Raw genomic sequence first — 17,164 nt, forward strand, 5'->3', positions numbered from 1 at the left:
TTGACCCCTCCCGTGGATTTTGTCACAAAAATCCAGAGAATGTTTGTCGACATCTTCTGAGACAAAAGGTTGCACTGGGTCGCTACTGAGGTTCTGAGTCTCCCACTTAAGGAGGGCAGCCAGGTGGCAACTTTCCAGCCTCAGGCCTTGAAGCGATACCTTTACATCAAGCCCCCTCCGAGATGGTTGCCCTGGCGATATATTTCTTCCGCCAGGTGCATGGCCTGAATTATGATGTGCAGCTCCTGTTTATAAACTGGAAGGGCCTTCGTGGCTCCTTGCAGGCGTTGCCCGTCTTTTACCAGGACCTGGTGAAACCTGGAACATGGTCACCTCATGACGCAGCTCTCCATCATTAGGAGTAGTGGTTATTGTCAGAGAGCCACTGCTCAGGAATCTGCCACTCCGCCCTTTTCAGTGGCTGGTGAAGAGGAGGGCTGTGGCTGCTGGGGTGACCAAGATTGGGAACGTGCTGAGGGTGGCGGAGGACTGGATGCTAACATAGGAGTTGGCGCATCGCGTGTCCATGGAGGTCCAGCTTATGGCCAATGCTATTCAAGACCTTAGGATGGTTGTGCTCGGCCCCGACGTCATTCTGGGCCTCGAGGTGCCACAGGTGCATAGTGGTCTTCCACCCGAGCGTACCCCTGCTCGGACGGAATTGCACACTGGCCCTAAGCCCCGACCCCTCCATTGGGAACCAGTGTCCTGTAACCTGAGTCACCTCGCAGAAATGCCCTCTGTGCCCTTTAGCACTCCGTGGAGGGGTTTCCTGTACGGGCTGCTGCTGCACACCCTTCACTTCCTTGCCCTCACCTGCTGCCCGGACATGCCTTGGCATGCCTGGTTGCCATCTGGTGGAGGAGGTCCCCACTGGCGGGCCCTCTACAGGGGTGTCCTCCCACTTTTCATCAGGCACCTGGGGTACAGAAGTCCCATACAACCATATGTTGTGTTGGTTCACGGACTCCCAAGATACCTACTTCTTTTGCAGTCTTGTGGAGTCTGTGGATCATGTGTATGTTGGTTGTTGTAAGCTGCACCCCCTTTTTAGTTTCTTGAAGAGCCTTTTACTGTTGTTTTGTGTGCACTTCAGCCCCACGCTCCTGATCTACAGGCATCTGGTGCAGAGGGGGGCTGGGAGGGAGGAGGACCTCCTCGTGAACCTGCTCCCGAGCCTGGCCAAGTTGGCCATTAACAGGTCCAGGCAGCGGGTGACTGACCCAACTGTCTGCCCCTCTTCTGCGGCTACGTTTGTGGCCAGGTGTCCCTGAGAGGGAGCACGCGGTGTCAGCCAGCACTGTCAAGGCCTTCCATGCTCGGTGGGCACTGCAGTCACAGGGGTGCTTTATAGGCCCCTTTAATCACATTTTTATTTGATGTTGGTAAGTTTCCTTTGCATTTTGTCTTTTGTTTTTTCAGTTTCCCTTTTAGGGGCTGCTTTTACTTTGTTCCTGATTTTGTTAATTTAGTTCAATTGTTTTGACTCAAAAGAGTACTTTTACCTAACTTTCCTAACTCTGCTGCTATGTCTTGGTGCTCCCCGGACATCCACATCAGAGGTGGAGGTAGCCTGCTGACTGTGACGCCCTGTCTGTGATGACTTTAGCGGTGTCCCTTGGAGGGTTTAGACTTGGAGGGCCCCAGCCTGCATTCGGGGTCCTGCTGTGTGGCTGTGGCACCCTCCTCAGTCTGTGAAGCTGGAGCTGTGGAGGATACAGGAAGAGGGGATTCTGATGGGCCGGTCACTCCCAGAGTCACCTGGTGGATGGCCCCGGAGCGTGCACCTTCTGATCTTCCTCCCTATGGGTGCCTGAGAGTCCCTGGCCAACTCCATGAGCGGAAGGGGTAGCTGGAGTGAGATCGAGCTGCCCAGCACCCCTCTCGCATACACACATTTGGAGACCAACTATGGCATCAGCGATGGAGTTAAGCCCACACAGCAGTGCAGGAGTGATACCCTGGACCAATGTGTCCATGGTGGCTGCCATCTTGCCAGTGTTGACCTCGGTGCATTGCAATGCCGGCGCTATCACCTCAGCCTGAAGACAGAGGATCTCCTCCATCGTGCCTTACAATCTGAGGGGTGTAGCAGATATCCCTTCCTGTTGTTCCTGAGCTTGCGTTTGCAGCTCCAGCAACTGTGACATGGCCAAGTCCAGAGGCTCGTCATCTGACTCAGACTCAGCAACGTTCTGGCCTCCAGTAATCCTCCGAGTGCCAGGGACCTGGGAAGTCCCTGCCTCCGCCTGTTGTGAATCAGAAAGTGTGATGTGCTCACCAGATTGTGATCCTGACATTACTCTAAAGCTAGGTCCCACCGAGGTGTGTGCCTCTGCACTGGTGGAGGGTGAGGGTGAGCGCTGTAATGGGTCTTCAGGAAGGGTACCTTCGGATTCCTCTTCAGAGCTTGATTGGGGGCCCTGGGCATGGACTCTGTCAGCTGTTTGGCAAATATGCTTGCGAAAGCAAGGGAGATGATTAGTGCATGGCAGTGGCCTGTGAAAGAGAACACATCACTCACAGCATGGTTGTCTGATGGATGTTGCACTGCTGGATCCTCATTTGATAGAGCAGCGCCGACCTCACCATCAGCACAGGACCAGTTCCGGTCATCACCGGTCAGTTAGATGGCTCTGTTTCTGGCATCGCTTCACCTGTCTGCGACCGTTCCCTCCTATTGTGTGCCAGTTTGTCCTGCATGGATATAGATGGGGAGAGTGTATCAGGATGCCTGCTGGGCCAGATGATAAGTATGCCTGGCTTGTGTGGGTGGTGAGTGGACAATGGAATGAGGACAATGACAGTTTGTATGAAAGTGTGAATGGTGATGTGCCTTGCACTGGCAGTGAGTGAGGGCCCTTTGGATGGGTCTCTGAGTCTGTTAATTGGGAGTGATGAAAAGAATGACTTACCCTGGCAGAATGGCGGAGATCATTCATCTTTTTGTGGCACTAGGTGGCTGTCCTCCTCTGCAGGGCATTGGTGCTGACCACCTCTCAAGCTGGTTTGGTGACTTTACTACCCATCCTGCAGCCAGACCGAGGGGTAGAGCACATCCCGGCGGGCCTCCATGGCATTCAGCAGTCACTCCAGAGACCCACCCTTGAAGCCAGGGGCTGCATTCTTTTTTCCTTTGCTGGCCACGTCTCCCGGGCAGTGGTGGTGAGCTGGTGGCAATGAGTGCTTTGCTGGTGGCTGCCTATTAAAGATGGCGGCCGGCGTAATGCAACAGTGGGGTGATGGTGGGTGGGCAAATGAGAGCCCACTCACCATGGAAACGGTATGTTTCGCGGGAGTGAATAAATAATAAGGCGGGCTCGGGAAGATACGGTATGAAAACCTGCCATTTTCATCAACGGGTAGGACTCCATTTTACCTGCCTGCTGCTGCACTTAGTGCAATTCTGTGAAAATTCCGCTCTTAGAATTGAGTGTGCTTGGGGCTGTCAGGTTGTGAATGAGATTGTATGCCTTACTGCCACATACACTCAAAAAGATTCCTTTTTGCTTTTCCTCCATGGTAATTTTGTTCACTATGAAATAAAATCCGAGTGCTCTACATACTGACTCCAGTCTTCCATAGTCGCATCATGAGGATCAATTCTGCTGAGGAGTGGCATGACTGTTGAGTAATATTTTCTTTTCCTTAAGACTCAGTGTACTCACAGTTACTAAGTGCCTTGCAGCATCGGAGCTATTTTAACCTCATCGCTATTATGAAAGAACCAATGGTAAAGGCTGAGTTATTCAAATCCCAGAGGGAAATTTGAAACAACTGTCATAACCCATTTTTGCCATTTATAATTTCAAGATGCAGACTTTGAATTAAGTAAGAATAAGACCACAGAGTCTCATGGTTTTTGTATAACACTAAATTAAACATTTATTAATTTAACAACAAATTAAGCACATATATATGGCTACAAATTACTGCTACAATAAATTTTAACAAACTCCCAAATTAATCACCCCCAGGTAAATCTCCACTAAGGCAACAGTAACCCTTTACTTTAGACTTTAAATAGCCACCAGGCAGAGCACATTTGACCTTATGAATTCCAAATGAGGTTCCTTTGCAATTTGGTTGGAGTCATAGAGGCTGGTTAGGTTTTAAATGCCTCTACTTTACACACACAAACTCATTTTTTATATATACCTAGTTTTCCCTTTGAATGTAAATTTTCCATTGTATTACTAGGTTTTTTTTTAAAAATTTACCTCTCCTAACAATAATCCCTTCATTCCACCAATTTTATTAGTAATATAAACACATTGCTTGGTGTATCCCAGCTAGACGCAAGATTTTACCCATTCTTTTGAAAGGTTTATTCAACAAATGCAAATCTATTCTTTACTTTTTATACTTATGTTTACCTAATTAATATCTCAAACTGTTATACATCAAACATCCAGGCTAGCTGGCTTTAATCCAATTAAGACACACACAGACACACACATAGCCATAGACCATACTACAAGTCCAATTTAAAAATAATTTCCAATAACATTATACACATTAATGTACACATGACAATAACCAAATGTAATGACTCAACGGAGTGGACAAGTTTCAGCAAGAAGCAGATAAACTTTATTACAGAGAGTTTTTCAGGTGCTACATGCTTTATCAGGACTCGTGTCAGAAGTCCAAACCCCTTGATTGCCTGCGCTTAAGGCTTATTGGTTGGAGGCTCTCAGAATATCACGTGACCTCTGATAGACAGCAGGAGAGGCTTTACCTTCAGTTACTACAGACAACTTCTAATCAGACCAAGTTGAGACATTGTAATTTTTGTCAGTGAACTTTGTGTTTGACTGCTGGGGTCTAGATTTCACTGTCCGATGCAATGCACTGGAATATATTTTTGACTTTGGGTGAAATTTTATGGCAGTGGGATTTTGCCTTCCCACTGAAGTCAATGGAGTTTAAAATAGCTCGCTGCATTTTACAGCCATGTTCCCTGCCGCGATGAGGCCGTAAAATTCTGGCCTTTGAGTCAGTAGTTGTGATTTCCTTGTCGCTGCATTATACAAGGTGAGCCGTGCTTTCTTAACAGGCCTGGCATCAATGAAGAATGAAACAGAGTTAATGTTAGCTGGAACTACTTAAAGGGAAGGTGCATTTTGGCCACAACAGGTGCTAGAAATCATTTTAGAAGTCAGTTTAACCTGAGCAAGACACAGGAATGGGACAACATGGCAGACAGTGTGTTCCAAGGCTCCATGATGCAGCGCTGGAGGCCTTAATGCAGGAGGTGGCCAGGTGGAGAGATGTCCCCTATCCACAGGGGACAAGGAGGCCTTCCAGACAAACTCTGAGGAGGAATGAGAGAAAGTAAACCTGCAGGTCAATGCCAGCAATGAAGCCCTAAGGATCTGGATGTGGTGCCACAAGAGGTCTAATGATCCCACTCAAGTGGTCAAGATCATTGAATGCATCCTCAAAGACCATTTTCCACCACCTGTATTACTAGACTCACACACTGTTCAATGCACCATAACCCCATCTCTCACTTGCCAACAATCTTTATCAATCGTAATTCACATTACATATTCATAGCTTCACCTCACCCTCACACAATTCAGTACTGCTGGAAGCCTCACAGCTACATCTCATGGTTTGCGCACTTACCTGCTATTCAAACATGACAGAGGCATCATCAAACACATTGCACCACATTCGGTGATACTTTTCCCTCTCCCTTGCAAGTTAAGGTGGAGCATATGTGCAGGTAGAAGCACCTAGCCGCCGGGGAACAGACAGAGATGCATGTCCTCACCCTCCATGGTCTCCATCATTGCAGAGGCAATGCCTGAGACTATGACCAGAGGCAGGGCTGAAAGGATCAAAGATGACAGTATCCTCACACCAAATTCTCCTTATCACATCCCTCTTCTCCCTCATCCTATAACTCCTTCTGATTCACAAGCTACAAATGATTTAAGGATGCACCTCTTACCTTCCTTCATCCTTCACCACAATAATACCTTGTGTCTTTCTCATTTTAGCCACTTGGCTAGACAGTGGTGCAGGAGCATGAAATGCAAGAGGAAGAAAAGACAGTTGATAATGAAACACTGTTACTCACTCTCACACTTGAAGAAACCAGCTCAGATACTGGCACTGCTTTGTTCAGATGATTTCAAGCTTCTTGTGTGATGTTGGAGCTGCACTCATCCAGGGAAAAGGAGAGAACTCCATCACACTCCACACTTATGCCTAAATGGTGAAAAGTTTTGGGGAATCAGGACATAAGTCACTTGCCACAGAATAACTAGCCTCTTTGGCCTCCTCTTGCAGCCACAGTATTTATATGGCAGGTCCAGTTCAGTTTCTGGTCAATGGTGACCCCCGCCCACCTCAGGATTTGATGGTAGGGGAATTCAGTGATTGTAATGCCACTGAATATCAAGGGGAGATGGTTAGCTTCCCTCTTGTTGGAGGTGATCATTGCTTGGCAATTGTTTGGCGTGAATGTTGTTTTCCAGCCACAGCCAAGCCCAAATTTTATCCAGTTCTTGCTGCATGCAGGAATGAATTGCTTCAGTATCTGAGGAGTTGCAAATGAAATGGAACATTGTGCAATCATCAGTGAATATTTCCACTTCTGACCTTCTGATGGAGGGAAAGTCATTGATGAAACAGCTGAAAATGTTTCAGCCGAGGACACTGTCCTGATGTTGGGCCAAAAAGCAGATGCTGACCCCTCACTTGCTGGCAGTAAGATCGGCTTGATGATTTTACAGCAGGCACCCTCCTGAGTAACCTGGTCATTCACTTAAGGGTGCTGGGAAGTCTCGTGATACTTCCAGCCCGATCAGAAGACACACAGCTCTGAAGCCCCAGCAGGCTCACAGGAGAAGTTAGCACTGCTGATGCAGGTCCAACACCGAGGGGCAGATCAAAATGGAGGCACACCCGTAGGGGTAAGTTCAAATTAAAATTTAGGATGGCCAAGGGAAAGGACCCACTGATTAGGTGGCAAACCACTCAGGGGGAATCATTGTGGCTATGGGGGTCTGTATTTCCTGTCTGTAAACCTCATCTGTGGGGCATGGGGCCTCAAGCTCAGCCCCCAACAGGCTGCCCAGGAAGGCCGCATCCATGAAGCTGGCAGCCTCCCAACACAGCTGAGGGTAAGTGAAATGTCAGCAGCCCTTATAGGGCCTAAATGTCTCTATGCAAATCAGCTGTCATCTTCTTTAAGCAGGCAACCAATCCACATTGCAGCCGGTCACTGGGAAACTTCCCCAGCGGCAGGACTGCGTCGCAAGTCAGACTTCCTGCTCTTTTACCTGTCCCCCACCTCCGGTCCTGCAGGCAAGTAAAATTCTGCCTTTAAAAATGCTGGGGGAGATTGTCACCTGGGCCTGGTTTCTGACCTAGCTAGACTCTCGCACACAGAGTTTCAATGCTGAAACTCCACATGCACCCGAACTAAGAAGCCTGAGGTCTACCAATAATTAGTCCTATTTCGGGCAAGCAGTTGGAACCAGTTTCACCTGATGAGTCCTCAGTTTGCATGGAGTCAGAGTCATTAAAGCACAGAAAGAGACCATTCACTCTATCGTGTCTGTGCCAGCTCCCTGTAGAGCAATCCATTCAGTCCCCACCCCATCCCTGTAGTCCTGCAAGTTCATTTCCCTCTAGTGCCTACAGGCAATATTTTGAAATCATTCATCATCTCGGCTTCCACCACCTTCATAGACAGCAAGTTCTCAGTCATTACTTACTTAAGGTTCTTCCTTACGTCCCCCTAAAGCTCTTGCCCAAAGTTGTAAATGTGTGTCCATTTGTCCTTATATCATTAGCTGACGTGAATAACTTCTTATCTATGTTATCTAAAACTGTCATAATCTCGTACACTTCTAACAAATCTCCTCTCAATCACTTTTGCTCCAAGAACAACACCAGCTTCATTAACATAACCTCATAGCTAAAATCGCTCATTTCTGGAACCATAATGATAAATTTCTTTTGCAACCTCTCAAGGACCCTCACATCCTTCCTAAAGTGTGATGAACAGAACTGGGCACAATACTCTACTTGTGGCCTAACCACAGCTTTATAAAGGTTCAGCATAACTCCCCTACTTTCGTACTCAATGGGCTGGGTTATCATCCTTGAGGCAGGTAGCAGGAGTCGGGAAAATTCCCAGCTCGGCCCGCCCATCTCAGGAAAAAAAGTGCTCGCAAACACAGGATTTTCATCCCTGGGGATGGTGTGGGCTGCAGTCGGGCCAGCCGACCCAAGGGAAAGCTTGGAGGCAGCCACAGGGCTGCCTGGTGTTGAGGTGAGCTGTTTAAAAGGCCTGCCTTGGTGCTGTGGGCACTTTATCCCACTTATAATAGAAACAGAAGGGCCCTTCAGCCTTCACCCTTCAGAGCACCTCACCCCCTCCCCTCCAAACAATCCCAATCCCAATGGCCTATCCATGGCACCTCATACCCTTCATGCTAAGCTATACCCCTCCATACATCTCCATGTCACCCATACCCTCCTTGTCAAGCTATTCCTCCTGCACCAACCCCTGTGGCCATTCATTCCTCCATGCCATTGTATACCCTATCCACCCTGATGGCCCTTCATACTCCCATGCCAAGGTGTGTCCCATATCCAACCCCTATGGACCTCCAAGCTCCCCATGCCAAATTATGGAACTTCCATGCCTACTCACTGTATAGAACCAATGTACCCTATAGTAACAATAATATCTGTTAAAAAAAGCTTAGAAAGCAGACATTCATTGAAAGAATTCAATTTTCTTAAGAAAAATCACCCTTTTGCTGCAAGCCAACAAAAGTGTGAATCATCTAGACCCTTTAAAATATCAATTGCAGAAACTGCAAGCACTTATGTAAATAAACATTGTGCAATTGACAGCATGAATCAAATAGTCAGAGCTTGCAATCGTGTAATGTTTTCCCTGGGGCTCAGGTATTTCAGTGCTTGAATGGATGTCTGGGCTCTCAGCCAAGAATGCATAATGAGGCTTGGCTGGGAGGCCTGCAATTTTTCAAACTCACATTTTGAAGGATTCAAGTATAATTGTGAATTTCTGGACTTTTAAAAAACCTAAGTGCATGCTATCTCTTTGTAATCAACTTTTCTTTTGTGTGTATGTCTGTGTTAATGTGAGTAGGTGCTGTTGAGAATGCATTCCCATGATTATTCTTCCTTTTTAAAATAAAACTTACAAGTAAACCTGTCTTTTGTCTGCTCTCGAGAGCCACAGCACTCAAAAGTGTCAAAACACTTCTTTAAAACACATCTAATCGCGGTTAGTCGAGAGGTGAAAAAAGGGGGTACCATCTTTCCCCTGTCTGTAACACTAGGGAAAATTTGTTCAAAATATGGAGCAAGCGTGATACGTACAATCACCCAAGAGCAGTGAACTTCACATTGATTATAATTCCCTAGTGATTGACCAATTCACTCCTTCCATACTGTGGTAACAACAAAGTTTCTTTAAGTTTCTTTACTTTAATTCCAGGGAGGAATGAGATGTTACACTGACAGTGGCTTATAGTCCAATTTGTGTTAACTTTAGGCCAAAATACCCTATCACATGCAAAGCTGTTTGTTTGAAAAAGCCTGCCTTGGCGGTAACAATTTTCTTTAAACTCCCTTCAGGCAGTTTCCATTAGTTGGATGGGTGCTTGTGGGTGGTTCCTTATCTTCCAATGTTCATCTAGACTTGGCTACATTGGCGTTCATTCAAGCCAGTTTGTGTCTTTAGCCCGCTAGCTATTTGTTGTTAGTGTCTTATCAAAACTTGTTAATTTTTAAGGCTCAAAACCTGTTCCCTACTTTCAAACACAAATGTTTCTTCTCTGAATGTGATGTCTTTGTTCAATTTGATTGCACTCTCTGGGAAAATGCAATTACTGTAGGATGCTACAGCTCTGGACATTTTAAGGGAATCCTGTGGTTTTTTTCATCAAACTGTCCTCAGCTTTCAAGGTATGAAGGCGATTTGGCCAATGTTTAGCATGAAGTTAATTCTCAGTAAAGGCATTACTGACTTACAGTTCCAACACTGACACTTAGTCCACTTGGCCTCCCTCATTCCTCAGCAACAGATCTATCAGTGCCTCTTTCCTAGTTGGACTGAGAACATACTGGTCAAGATACATTTCACAAATTTCTCCCCTTACTTATCTTTTACTTTAACTGATATTAAATTGATATTTGTGTAATTAAGGTCCCCCCAACATCATTCTCTATTGTTCTTACACTTCTCTGTGATTCCCCTACAGTTTTGCTCCTCTATCTCTCTCCCTCTCACATACATACAATTTGGGAGCCTATTGAACACCACAAGTAGAAGGTTCTACTTTTTTGCTTCTCAACTCTAACCAACTCTAACTAACCCTTGTCAACCGTGGCCTTCAGGTACGTTTCAGGATGAAGTGAGCAGCAGAGTTGGGGGAGCACCCAATGGCAACGCATTTTATACAGGGGTACTTCAACCGGGTTAGACCCCTAACTAATATATTTAAGAGTCTTAATGTTCCTTTTAGGCCACTGCTTGAGAGACCTAAAGATTGAGCCCACTGGGCCAAACCAAATTCAACATGAGATAAGTAGTAGGCCCAACATTTGCACAGATTGGGTGCAGGCCATCCACTACTAAATTGGTACGCTTAGAACCCATGTTACACTCAAACAATGAGTGCAACTCATACCAATTTCTGCCGCATTTTTGTGTAAAAAATTGAATGGTTCTTGCCAGTAGGTGACACCATGGATCGTATTCATGAAAACTCTCCCAACTCTGGTAAATGTAAAATCAATTGTATCATTCAATATGGAACTGGATAAATAACTGAAGCAGAAAAAAATTGTAAGGATGTGGGGAAAGAATAGGGAGTGTAACTAACTAGATTGTTCTTTGAAAGAGCCAGTGCAGTCTCAATGGGCCGAATGGTCTCTTTCTGTTCTGTACTGTTCTATGATTGTATGATAACAAGAAATTCAAAATGGCTATTGTAAAAATGGCTGTGAATAAAGGAATCTTGCAAATGTGAAAAATAATTGCATTTGGCAACTGACTATACTGTCATCATGAACAATTTACCAGTAAATAAATAAATCTCTTCATAGAACATTGTTGTATAAATAAATTCATCCATGCAAGTATCTCAGAAAGAGAGGGGGGCTCTTCCATTGTTCATGATGAAACCAGATCATTATGACTTGTGTGTTTTTGTAACTATGATGGCTATTTAGTACATACACACATCTCTCTTTCATTTTTAAATATAAATAGTTGTAGGGGTGAGTAGGTATTATTAAAACAACTAATTATATTCTTCCACATGGAAAGCTTCCTCAAAGCCAACTAAAATATCAACTGGATGTTCTGGGTGAAAATCATACACTTTCCCCAGAAAAATATATCACCCTGTCTTCACAATAAAGAAATCCATATGTACTTGTAGTACATAAATTAAAGCACATGAACCAGATGAGGGCGACTTGATTTGACCAGTCCATTTATGATACAACCTTATGTGTTACTATTTTGCTTTGAGGCTCTTTCAATGTTTTCTTCACAGGTAGAGGAACAAAATAAGACAAATTATAATTCCTTTCACAAATGACTCCTTATATACACCATGAATAGACAATAGATGTTCTATCTATTTCAAGTGTGAGTTTTAATAGAGTCTTAACTAAATATTTCCTTCTTTAGGATATCTGATTTTCATCTGCAAAAGATTCTGGATAAATATTCAAATTGTTCAATTTCAATACTTTCAATTTGAAGCCTTCTTCAAAACTTGAGTAATGAAACTGTCCCTTTCTAGAATATATCACTCCTCTATTCACAGTTTTATTTATACCAAGCATCTTGAATGGTCTATTATTGAATCGTAGAACAGTACAGCACAGAAAGTTACCATTCAGCTCATTGAGGCTGGACCAGTTCTTTCTAAGATCAGTCTAGTTAGTTCCACTCTCTGATTCTTTCCCCAAATCCCTACAATTTTTTCTCGTTCAATTATTTATCCAGTCATTTTTTAAAAGCTACAATTGTATGTGTTCACAAGCAGTACATTCCAAATCCTAAGATATCATTGTATAAAAATGATTATCTTCATGTCACCTCTGAATCTAATTGCCAATTATTTTAAATCTGTGCCCTTTGGCTACTGACCCTTCCATCTTTGTAAACAGTTTGTCTTTATTCACTCTATATAAACACTTCATGATTTTAAGCAGCTCTCTTAAATCTCCTCTCAACCTTTTCTACTCTAAGGAGAACAACCCCAGCTTTTCTAGTCTATCCATAAAACTGGGAACTTTCATCCCTGAAACCTTTCGAATAAATCACTTCTGAACACTCACCACAGACACAATGGACTGAATGGCCTCCTTTTATGCTATAAATCTTTGTCTAGCTGCCCTCAACTTCTATGCTTCCGGCCCTTTCCGTGGAGGGTGGGTGATCTCTGTGGTGTCTCCCAATCAGTTGTCCACACTTGTGTCAAGCAGGTGACAGACGCTCCATTCAGGCGTGCATTGAATTTCACCCACTACCGCTGGGAAGATGCCAGTCAGATGGAGCAAGAGGCTTTGCAGCGATTGCAGGGTTCCCCCGAGTCCAGGGTGCCATTGACTGCACACATATGGCCATCAAGGCGCCAGTGGGTGAGCCCAATGCCTTCATCAACAGGAAGGGCTTTCACTCCTTAAACATGCAGATAGTGTGTGATCACAGGATGCAGATTCTAAAAGTCAGTGCAAGGTACCCAGGCAGCTCCCACGACGCTTACATATTCAGACACTCACAGATTCCGAGGCTCTTCAGTGCTCCAGCTCAGCTGGATGGGTGGCTACTGGGTGACAAGGGCTATCCCCTCAGAAGGTGGCTCATGATGCCTCTCTTCCATCCACGAACAGAAGTTGAGCAGCAGTACAATAGGAGCCACACCTCCACAAGGGCTGTGGTGGAGAGAACCATGGGTCTTCTCAAGATGTGCTTCTGATGCCTGGACCGCTCAGGGGGCGCACTCCAAGACCCCCCAGATCATGTGTCACTGATAGTGGTTACATGCTGCACTCTCCACAAACTGGCGCTGGAAAGGGGGGGTCACAGTGGACGATGAAGTCATAGACGTAGTTGCTCCAGATGCACACGGTGAGTCCAGCAGTTAGTCCGAGGATGAGCATGCACAGGAGAACACTGAGAGGGGAGATGCTGAACTGGGCATACTGCAGGGAGGCAGCGAAACCTGGAAGACTTTAATCCAATGAACCTTCAGCTAACCCACCACAGATGGACCTTCAACACACGCCAGGACTGCAGGCCTGAGTACCTGAGTGCTAAATCAGGCTGGATACTAACATTAGCTAATGATTGTCAATAAAGCTCAATGTCAAACAACTCACACATAACATCATGGCTTCCTGTCCACTTGCAGAAGTAAGGAATCACCCTGAGGCATGGCAACATGTTAAACTTTATTGAGTGAACAAATGTAACTTCATAAAACAAAACAAAAACGGTGTTGGACATATCACCAAGTCTTCCACAAAGTACTATGGGCCAACATAAAAGCACCAGCGAGAAACCCGTGGTGTGCCGAAGGTGCCTTATATTTATGCTTACAGGTGCTACGTCTTGGTGCTGTCCCCTTCCTGGCACTGGCATGAGACAGCCTGCTCACTGTGCTGCCCTGTTGGCCTTGATGACCTTGGCAGATGTCCTCTGGCCCATGAAGCATTTGACGACCCCACCTAGGAGGGAGCGGCTAGTTCCACAGCTGGCTTCTCCCCAGTCGCCTCAGCCTCATCGGATGCCATGGTCACTGGCAGAGGGGCAGAGGAGTTGATACCCTCATCCGGAGCACCCTGAGAGGAGCCCGCGAGACGACAAGCAGCTGCTGCACCGACGTGAGGTCACTTCATATCTCCCTGCTCACTGTAGATGGATGGGCACCGAGCTGGGATACTTGGTGCACAAACCATCTCCCATACTGGCACTGACGAGCTGAGGCCAATACTGTTGTGAGGGCAGGTCCGAGAGCAACCCCAGAAGAGGCCCTGATTTGCCTCCTGGAGGAGCCTCTCTACGAGAGTTGCCACTGTCTCCATGGAGGAAGCATGGCGCTCAGCCATGAGGCTCATTGGACTCCTCCAGCAAGGGCACCATGCCACGCATAGCCGCATGCATCTCTGCCAGATCGTCCTGCATACCCTACTGCACTTCCAGCATTCGCTGCCTCACAAACAGCTCCAAAGGCACATCATCAGCCACCGACCGGGCACGTCTTCCGACTGCCGGCGCCCTGGGCACTCTCTGTCTCTGCCCGTACCTCAAGCAAGTGTGAAGTACCCTCACCGCCGTGCCCTGGGACACTAGCCGAATATCTAATTCCCACTGAGGTGCTAGTATCTGTGCCGGTCCTGTCTGTCTGAGATGATGGGCACTAAGGAGTGGATTTGCTCTGGGGCTTCAGGGGTGAGAGGTGGGCCCTCTGCCTCCTCCTCCTGGCCCTGCTCCGGTGACACTGAAAGGATGATAAAGGACATTTGATTAGTTACAGTGCAGACAATGTCAACTTGCATGCAGCTCCCCCAGATCATTATGTGCTCATCCTTCCATAATCAATGGTCAACCCATGTTGCTAACTTCAATCACTGAGCATTCAGCAGTGCCATGGCTTCTGTGACACACATGGTGACCTGAGTGCTCACCAAACATACCTCCCCATGGGACCCGAGCCTCACCGCCACCGTTGACCTGGGGGCATGGTGCCTCTCCAGATCCATGGCCTGCTGCTGGTAAGCCGTTAGGATGATCATCTGGGTCTGCCTTCCACCAGTCCATATTTGTTCAGAGGAATTGTGCACAGTCTTCTCCTGAAAAGGAGAGAGGAGCATTGATTAGTCCGGCCTGCACCTGGATTCCCATCACATCCGTGCCAACCCAGCCAGGGTGCGACATTGCAGGACTCCAGTTCTTCATCACCCTGCAGCTGCTGCAAACTCACCCAAACAAGCCAGGGCTGACCACCCCCACCATTGCCCAAATGCTGCTCCTTCACATGTGGCACCACAAGGTGTCACTTTGCTAAGCAAGGAGACACAAGCACATGGAGCACAAAGACCAGCAGATGGATTGGTGCCCCACCAACTGGAAGCTCCCCTCCCAGCATGTTAGCACACTGACATTGACATGCTTCGCAGTTCCAGCACTCTGCCTAGATGCAGACTCTTGACTTTCAACCGCATTCTATACTCTGGGTGTCAGTCTCACACATGCTGGTGAAGCAGATCACATCCTAGCCCAACCCTCTCAGGGTGAACTGGGCATGGGTAATATCTGTTGTCACACCTTGCGAGGGATCCAAGCCGTGAAGGACTCAATGACGTTATTGTACTCAGAGTTGCCGGTGGCAGGGAGGAGATGTTGGGGGGAAAGAGTGACGACTGCATTGAGTGACTTGAGGCAACATGGTACTCACCCTCCCCAAGCGCAGGAGATCGTTGAACCTTTTGCAGCACCGGAGCCATGTGCATCGCACCACATCATGGGAGCTGTCACTCTCGGTCACCTTTCCCACGCACATTTGGTCAGGTGGGGAGGCTTCTGCCTCCCATCCCTCGGAAGAAGGACCTCCTACTGCACTGCCACCTCCTCCTGGAGGTCAGCTAGGCATTCGTCAGAATAACAAGGGGCACACTGATCCACTGGCCTACCTTCCAGCCTGGCCTGCCCCGATGGCCTACCCTCCAGACATTGCCACTCTGATATGCTCTTCTTCCAGCTATTGTGTGCAGCCTTGCAAAGGCTGCCAGGTTTTCATTTAAACAGACCGCCGGGTAGCTATTGGATCTGGCAGTCTGTGCACGCTCAGTGCCACCCACCCACTCCCGCGATCCTCATGATTCGAGAGCTATGTTGGGCGGGCCTTAATTGGCCCACCCGTGTAAAATGGCAGTGCCGACCCGATCGCGGGTGGTGATTGGGTCCATGCTCGCCTATGCCCATTCCCGCACGGCCCACCGGACATGGGGAAAATTCTCCCCAATATATACTGTAAATTGCACTTTAAATAGCAGATACAACAAAGGGATCTCACAAAGTTATTGATCAGCCCATTCAGCATATATGCCACCAATTTCAATTACACAGTTCTTCAAAGCTCTGAACCTCCATAAGTAGAATTCCATTTTCTTTGAGAGTTTAGCCTCTGATCCTCAGCCAACAACAGCACCCAACTAACCCATAGTTTCACGGGCACAGTCTTCACCAAAATGATGCAAGCCTGCAGAACTTTCTTAGCTCTGCTCACAATGTTGATGGTGTGGATCTACCAAAAGAACCTTTATCCAAACCCTCAATAACAACCCTGTGCACTGTATGGCCAGTCTGGTCAATCAGTTCCTTTAAAATGACTGAAGCAGTGCCAGTAACCTTAATTTCCTTTATCTCTGCTCCCAGATCCAGCCTTCATGTTGTTCAGCCTTCCATGCACTGCACCACTTGATGATCAGAGCTCAAATAGCTCTGTGCCTTTTATCTGGTCTGAACTAGCTTCAGTTTTCCCAGAACCCTGACATTTCCAATTTTAGTTTCAGCTTTAGTTTCGGTTTTAAGGTTTAATTTCCTTTTCAGTTAGGGTCTGACTCAAATAAAAACCCAAATTTTGAAACCATAGATTCAGTCATACACTCTGTCTTTATTTAGAAATTATCCCATGTGCTTATACCCTTATTCTATCATTGTGGCACAGCCAATGCTGAGCTGCTCAAATCCCAAAGGGAAACTTGAAATAACTGCCACAACTGTTTTGAAATGTATATATATTTTGAGATGTGTGCCTTGAATTCAGTAGTAATAAGACCACTGAGTCTTATAGGTTTCTTACAAAACTAAATTAAGCCTTTATTAAATAAAACAATGATTTTAAACGCATACATAGGTTTACAAATTACTACTGTGATAACTCCTAACTTCCCTAATTAAAATAATTCCCAGCTACATCTCTGTTAAGGCAACAGTAAAACACATAGAATTAAATAGACAAAGCACACACCCTGGACAGTCAAATTCAAAGTGAGTTTTCTTAGCTTTGGTTCCTTGTAGACAGCAGCTTGAGGCTTAAATGCTGGAGGCTTTTCACACTCATATTAGTTCTTAAAAATG

This window comes from Carcharodon carcharias, chromosome 9, assembly GCF_017639515.1.
Source record: "Carcharodon carcharias isolate sCarCar2 chromosome 9, sCarCar2.pri, whole genome shotgun sequence".
Taxonomy (NCBI): domain Eukaryota; kingdom Metazoa; phylum Chordata; class Chondrichthyes; order Lamniformes; family Lamnidae; genus Carcharodon; species Carcharodon carcharias.